Source organism: Oncorhynchus tshawytscha, linkage group LG27 (assembly GCF_018296145.1).
Source record: "Oncorhynchus tshawytscha isolate Ot180627B linkage group LG27, Otsh_v2.0, whole genome shotgun sequence".
NCBI classification, from domain to species: Eukaryota; Metazoa; Chordata; class Actinopteri; order Salmoniformes; family Salmonidae; genus Oncorhynchus; species Oncorhynchus tshawytscha.
Window position 1 is genome coordinate 11,234,240 of NC_056455.1, and position 8,330 is coordinate 11,242,569.

Below are 8,330 nucleotides of genomic sequence, written 5' to 3' on the forward strand. Positions count from 1 at the left end.
AGATTTTCTGTGCAAAATGTCCAAATGACATTTGGACCAGTTGTATGGAAACCGAAAGCTGTGAAAAGGAACCAACATGTTTCGAGAAATATTTCAGTTCGGCTTGGATGCATATTTTCTGTAGCCTCGTTGAAATACTATAAGCTTTTATAATGTTGATAAAGATAGCACCTCTACAGATGGTCCCTAAATTGTGCATTGCATTCTCTAAAGATGCTTAAAGAAATATCTAATATTCTCAACTCCTGTTCCAAAGTCAATGTACATTTGGTGTATAATTGTACTGTGGGAAATGCTTAATTCTGCAGGAGTTAATACTAAGACTATGTGAGAGGTTACAGACCTACAGTCGGTCCAGATTCCAGTTCCTATTTAACCCATCTGAACAGTAGGCTACAGTTCCCTTGGGGTGCCATAGGCCTATTTGAAACATGTTCTGTCCCTCTATCCTATTTATTGTAAACTCTCCATTTTGCAGCTTTTCTCTAATTGAATGAAGTCAGGCATTGTACTTTTCGCCTGAGCGGATCAACATACAATTTTATGTGCACGCTCCCAAAAGCGTTTCGCGAGTGGAGTGTAGGCTATTTCGTGCAAGTAGGCCTAAAGTTAGGCCCTAACGCAAAGGCATCAACCTCGTTCAATGGAGGGCGGAGTGTCTGCAGGTTTTCGCTTCTCCCATGTACTTGATTGATTAAATAAGGTCACTAATTAGTAAGGCACTCACACCTGGTTGTCTATAGGGCTTAATTGAAAGGGAAAAATCTCATCTGCAATGCTTTAGGCTTACACACTAATGAGATCCAAACAATTATAAAAGAAAAACCCCAATGCACAATAATTCTACATTTATGGATGTTTTTTATGTATTGTTTCAACAAGCCCTTCATCCACACAATATTTCATGACTCTCAATCTGCCCGCCCTACAGGTTATGAGTCAACCACGCATCACTTGTGTACAAGAACACTAGCCGATGCTCGAGCACTGTGCACCCCTTTTCACTGCAGGCTCTGTCATTTTATTATTTTGTTTTATGCGATTGAAAATGTATACCGGTTTCATTGAGAAAGGCCTGTGAATATTATGTGATGGTATGATAGTCTGCTTCAACGTTTGAGCTTTCAGCTATTAAAATGATTTGTTTTAACCAGTTAATTGTTAATGTTCAGCCCTGCTTGTTGAAGTTAGGGTGTTGGCCTGGTACAGAGTACCAGCAAAATAAATAGTGGCAGTACGCCATACCGGTAAAGATTGAGCGCATCACAATCATTTGATCAAAGATGGCATGAAAACTGTAGGCTATTGCACCACAATGTATCATTACCGCCTGTCAGTGGCAATAGAAATGATCGAATGGATTTAAACGTGTGCTATAGGTATTATGCGTTGTGGTTCGAAGTTAACACTGACATTTTGCCAAGGCAGAGATGACTGTCCCAAGGCACGCGTGGGCAACAAGACTCATCAATCAATTTGGGCCACAAAAGTAGACCTATTATGACAATCACTGAGTTGTCATACACTTTTTGCTGTTTGTAACATACGTTTCTTTCCATTCTTCAAATGACGGGTGCACAATGAACTGTTTGGATGCTGGGATTATTTTAGTGGACGAATGTGCGCAGGTAGCCTACTTCTTTAAGTCATTTGTTTGACAAATCAGATGAAAACATCATGACTGGTTGTGTTCATGCCACATTAAACGTCAGTACATGTTTGCACTAAAAAAAACCTGTTTTTACTATTCATTAAGCATAGTGGATATGACCCCTTCATAAATTTCAAATTTGTAAATAATCAATGAAAAAGACAAATCTAAAAAGATAAGTGGTTACCCAAACCTTTCTGACTTTCTGGAATAGTTCCAAAACACTCCTCTAAACGGAACATATTTAAATATAACCCTAGCAAACATCTGAATTGAGATGTTAACCCGTGGTATTTTCCATTAGGGGGAGAACTGCTCTGATGTAGTAGGCCTACATTATCTCAAATTCTACTGAGCATCTGCCCCAACCTGGTCTCATAGACTAGACGTAACATAGTACATTTAAATCTGCAATACCCAAATTAGTACGATATTTTACATTTGGTATGGTTACATAAGACATATGGTTACTTAACAAAAAAACAAATGAGCATGGATGGATGGGCATGTAGCGCTAGTTCAAATGTCATCATGGACAATTTTAGCTAATGGACAACTTTTCAACTACTTACTACTTTTTACCTACTTTGCAACTACTTAGCATGTTAGCTGACCCTTCCTCTAACCCTAAGCTTAACCCTTTTAGCTAACCCTTCCCCTAACTTCCCCCTTAAGTTTTCTATGTGCACAAAAAGCTTATTTCTTACAAATGTTGTGCACAAATTTGTTTACAGCCCTGTTAGTGAGCATTTCTCCTTTGCCAAGATAATCCATCCACCTGACAGGTGTGGCATATCAAGAAGCTGATTAAACAGTATGATCAATACACAGGTGCACCTGTGACAATAAAAGGCCACTCTAAAATGTGCAGTTTTGTCACACAACACAAACCGGCTCCAATGTTGTTTTAGAGAATTTGGCAGTAGGTCCAACCGGCCTCACAACCGCAGACCACATATAACTACACCAGCCCAGGACCTCCACATGCAGCTTAATCTGAGACCAGCCACCCGGACAGCTGATGAAACTGAGGAGTATTTCTGTTTGCAATAAAGCCCATGGTGGTTCCCCTGCCAAATCATGTGAAATCCATAGGTTAGGGCCTAATGAATTCGTTTCAATTGACTGCTTTCTTTATATGAATTGTAATGCAGGAAAATAGTTGAAATTGTTGCATTTATATATTTTGTTCAGTATAAATGGAGAGTGCAGAATATAATGAATTGCTCTGAGACCAGGTTGATTGCCCAGGGGGTGCCACAAGGTACATCAGTGGTGGTTGGTGCCGTTTAAGATTAGGGAGGACAATTTATTTATTAGTATGGCCTTACTTCTATTACAGCATATTGGATGACTGTCATTCATATTAGCATGGCCTTACTTCTATTACCGCATATTGGATGACTGTCATTCATATTCCATTCACCAGCTCAATGTAACATCCATAGATTTAGGCTATAACGTGAACAACTAGCAACCCAAAGGTTGTGAGTTCGAATCTCATCACGGACAACTTTGGCATTTTAGCTGATTAGCAACTTTTTTAACTACTTACTACTTTTGATCTATTTTGAAACTACTTAGCATGTTAGCTAACCCTTCTCTAACCCTAACCTTAACTCTTCCCCTAACCCTTTTAGCTAACACTTCCCCTAACCCTTTAACCTAACTCCTAAACTTAAACCTAACCTTAACCCTAAATCCTAACCCCTAGTCTAGCTAACGTTAGCACCTAGCTAAAACTCATAACATATCATACGTTTTGCAAATTTGAGACATATAGTTCATTGAGCTAATTAGTAACGTATTGTATGTTTATCAAATTCGTAACATATCATATGAAATTGGTGATGGACATCCACAAATGAATACATACCATACGAAACGTAACATATCATACTAAATGGAGTGTGTCACCAGGTTGGTTGCCTCAAGGTACATCAGTGGCGGTCCGTGCCGTTTAAGATTATGAAGGACAATTTATTTATTTATCAGCATGGCCTTATTTCTATTACAGCATATTGGATGACTGTCATTCATATCAGACGGGCTCATACATAAAACATTCTCCAGCCTATAGTCTACATCTTTTTTTTTTAAGTAGTGGGACTGCCACTCTTTTTGCATTTATTGAGCTATATTAAAGAGATCCAGTAGTAGCCTACTGTTTTGGAAAGATGGGAGGAGGTTGATGTTCTGAAATGACATTTTAGCTTGTGATAGCCATATCTCTCATTTCCAAGCATCTTTGCAGGAACACGTCATTTCTCAGTACTGCAGCCACAGTGCGAGCCAAACACACAGATTTACACACACACACACACACACACACACACACACACACACACACACACACACACACACACACACACACACACACACGATGCCATTTCTAACTCGGTACAAAAAGTGGATTTAATGTCTTTCTGAATATGTCCTTGTTATCTGAGTTCCACCTGCAACTGGACAAATACGTTTATAAGATATACTTATCCCTTCCGAAATGAGAATGGAGAAAGTATCGCCAAGCAAAAGGTCAAGTAAAGTTTCACCATCATTGTAAAGCTGTAATTATTTTGTTGCTTTGACAAAGTAATTTCTGAAGATGATTTATTTAGTGATTCATTTACGTGTGTCCCTCATTTTAAGGTCAACCCTATTATGTGAACTGAACTCTCGTTTTAATATTGTGAAAATATTCCTTTTAAAATATTTTTTTTTCAAAAGAAACATTGAACATCTAATAGTCAAATCATAGAGTTAAACCAGGTGAGCTGTCTCTACTCTTTTTGGCAATTTTCTGGTGTAAAAGTGAGTGGGTGGGGCATAACACGTCAACCCTGTAACCCGTAGATAGACAGGCTAGCCATGAACCGCTCATTAAAAAAAAAGAATCATTGTGAAGCTTGCATTCAATTGCCACTCCCTGTTTCACTCAACAAGCTTCCATTCCCCCTGTCACAAGTGGATTTATGGCTGATTTAAGAAGAAATTGTCAACGGTGTTACTTTATTTAGCACTTAATGAGCAATTACTATAGTATTTTTGTTTTTTAAATTTTACCTCTTGAGCTGGGACAACATGTTTATGAAGTTGAACATGTTAGAACTTTATGAAGTTGAGAATAAAACTTTGTTTGACCAAGTTACACTTCTCAAAAGACACCGAATGAGTGGAATGACCCATTAATTCATAAACTGACTTGCCAAACGTTGGTCTGCAGACTTTCTTCCTCTGTCAAAATAAAAGTCGCCCACAAGTTAGCGCTTGCTTGCGCACATATGGCACGTTTGCAGGACTTTTTGACATGAGGTGAAGCAGAGAGGAAGTGATATGTCAGGCACCTGCATTAGACCCATGGTTGGAAAGGCCCAGTGCAGTCAAAAGGTTTTATAAATATTTCCACGCTATGAGGTTGGAATTATACCACATAAAATGATTTCACAAATAATTGTGCCGGATCCCAATGGTCACATATCCATGGCTTGGACAGGAAAAGGAGAGGAGTGTGGGTATGAAGTTAAGTTCAGGGAGAAGGCGAGGGCCTGGTCGATAAAGTTCCCCGCGCCACCGGAATCCACTAGAGCTGTAGAGTCGACACTCGAGGGACAGCCAGCCAGTGAAGTGGAAATCAAAGGGTTTGGCGGGAAACGATGATAATGGAATAGTCACGCCTACTCTAGGAGACAGAAGGTCATGGGGCTGCCCCTCTTCTCTTGTGGACCCCGGGTTGTGACGTACCGGACACCACTGAAGCTGGTGCCCCTCCTGGCCCCAATAGGGACAGAGCTCCAGCTGTCTCCGGCGACGCCACTCTGCCAAGGAGAGGGGTGTGGCCCCTACCTCCATGGGTTCAGGCTCTGCCTCAAGACAGCCAAAGGAGGGAGGTGAGTGGCGAGGTTGACACCGGCGCTCCCGAAGATTATCCAGACCGATGGCCATCCCGATGAGAGCGTCCAAGGGTATGTTGTCATCCTGACATACCAACTCCATCTGGACCTCTTGTGGAATAGAGTGTGGAGCCCTAGCTCATTCCATCCGCTGGAAGCTGCCACAGTCTGTAAGGTGATGGTGTACTACGAAGCGGTCTGAACACCCTGCTGGAGTTGTAAAAGTCACTCACCTCCCCTTCTGCCCTCTGGAGAACGACCGCCCTGAAGAGAGCCATGAACCTCTCATAGGAAACCAGCTCCTCCTCTCCTCTCTCCCAGACGGCCGTAGCCCACTCCAACACCCATCCGGTCAGCAGGGAAATGACCGTGGCAACCATATGTATTCTTTTATTGCAGTTTATTGCAACGTACCCGCCGCCTACTCGCCTTCTTTCTTTGGATTACCTGCCATTTTGGGGCCTACCTACCCACTGCCTTCTTCTCACCTGGAATCTCACGCGCTGTATACGCCTTCCACTATCTGTTTCTCTCGTGTAAGAAGAAGCCATTATTTTTCCTCTCTTGTTTCTGAGTAACTTGGTCACGCGGCCATAGACGAAGAGCCTCCGAGAGTGACCACAGTTTCCGGTCCATGCTCTTTTCGTATCTTTATCAGGCACAGCTGTGTGAAGATATGAAGAGAACAGAGGCTAGCTTGAGCAGCAGCGACAAGTCTATCAGCAGAAAGGTGTAACAAAACTGCCGTTATCACTTGTTTGTTCACTATGTTCCCACCATAATCTCACACACTGTCAAACGCTCCCTAAAACACTTCTGCGAGCAGGCCTTTCTAATCGACCTGGCCCGGGTATCCTGGAAGGATATTGACCTCATCCCGTCAGTTGAGGATGCCTGGTCATTCTTTAAAATTAACTTCCTCACCATTTTAGATAAGCATGCTCTGTTCAAAAAATGCAGAACTAAGAACAGATATAGCCCTTTGTTCACTCCAGACCTGATTGCCCTCGACCAGCACAAAAACATCCTGTGGCAGACTGCAATAGCATCGAATAGTCCCCGCGATATGCAACTGTTCAGGGAAGTCAGAAACCAATACACGCAGTCAGTCAGGAAAGCCAAGGCCAGCTTCTTCAGGCAGAAATTTGCATCCTGTAGCTCTAACTCCAAAAAGTTCTGGGACACTGTAAAGTCCATGGAAAACAAGAGCACCTCCTCCCAGCTGCCCACTGCACTGAGGCTAGGTAACACGGTCACCACCGATAAATCCATGATTATCGAAAACTTCAACAAGCATTTCTCAACGGCTGGCCATGCCTTCCTCCTGGCTACTCCAACCTCGGCCAACAGCTCCCCCCCGGCAGCTACTCGCCCAAGCCTCTCCAGGTTCTCCTTTACCCAAATCCAGATAGCAGATGTTCTGAAAGAGCTGCAAAACCTGGACCTGTACAAATCAGCTGGGCTTGACAATCTGGACCCTCTATTTCTGAAACTATCCGCCGCCATTGTCGCAACCCCTATTACCAGCCTGTTCACTTTCATATCGTCTGAGATCCCCAAGGATTGGAAAGCTGCCGCAGTCATCCCCCTCTTCAAAGGGGGAGACACCCTGGACCCAAACTGTTACAGACCTATATCCATCCTGCCCTGCCTATCTAAGGTCTTCGAAAGCCAAGTCAACAAACAGGTCACTGACCATCTCGAATCCCACCGTACCTTCTCCGCTGTGCAATCTGGTTTCCGAGCCGGTCACGGGTGCACCTCAGCCACGCTCAAGGTACTAAACGATATCATAACCGCCATCGATAAAAGACAGTACTGTGCAGCCGTCTTCATCGACCTGGCCAAGGCTTTCGACTCTGTCAATCACCATATTCTTATCGGCAGACTCAGTAGCCTCGGTTTTTCCAATGACTGCCTTGTCTGGTTCACCAACTACTTTGCAGACAGAGTTCAGTGTGTCAAATCGGAGGGCATGTTGTCCGGTCCTCTGGCAGTCTCTATGGGGGTGCCACAGGGTTCAATTCTCGGGCCGACTGTTTTCTCTGTATATATCAATGATGTTGCTCTTGCTGTCATCTACAAGTCCATGCTAGGTAAAGCTCCGCCTTATCTCAGTTCACTGGTCACGATGGCAACACCCACCCGTAGCACGCGCTCCAGCAGGTGTATCTCACTGATAATCCCTAAAGCCAACACCTCATTTGGCCGCCTTTTGTTCCACTTCTCTGCTGCCTGTGACTGGAACGAATTGCAAAAATCGCTGAAGTTGGAGACTTTTATCTCCCTCCCCAACTTCAAACATCTGCTATCTGAGCAGCTAACCGATCGCTGCAGCTGTACATAGTCTATCAGTAAATAGCCCACCCAATTTACCTACCTCATCCCCATACTGTTTATATTTATTTACTTTTCTGCTCTTTTGCACACCAGTATCTCTACCTGTACATGACCATCTGATCATTTATCACTCCAGTGTTAATCTGCAAAATTGTAATTATTCGCCTACCTCCTCATGCCTTTTGCACACAATGTATATATCTCTTTTTTTTCTACTGTGTAATTGACTTGTTAATTGTTTACTCCATGTGTAACTCTGTTGTCTGTTCACACTGCTATGCTTTATCTTGGCCAGGTAGCAGTTGTAAATGAGAACTTCTCAACTAGCCTACCTGGTTAAATAAAGGTGAAATAAAAAATAAAATAAACCTGGTAAACTGCCACGTACACAGAGGTTGTGTTTTCCTATAAAGGCTGAGACCCAACTCTTGTTTGTTGGGCTCTTAACG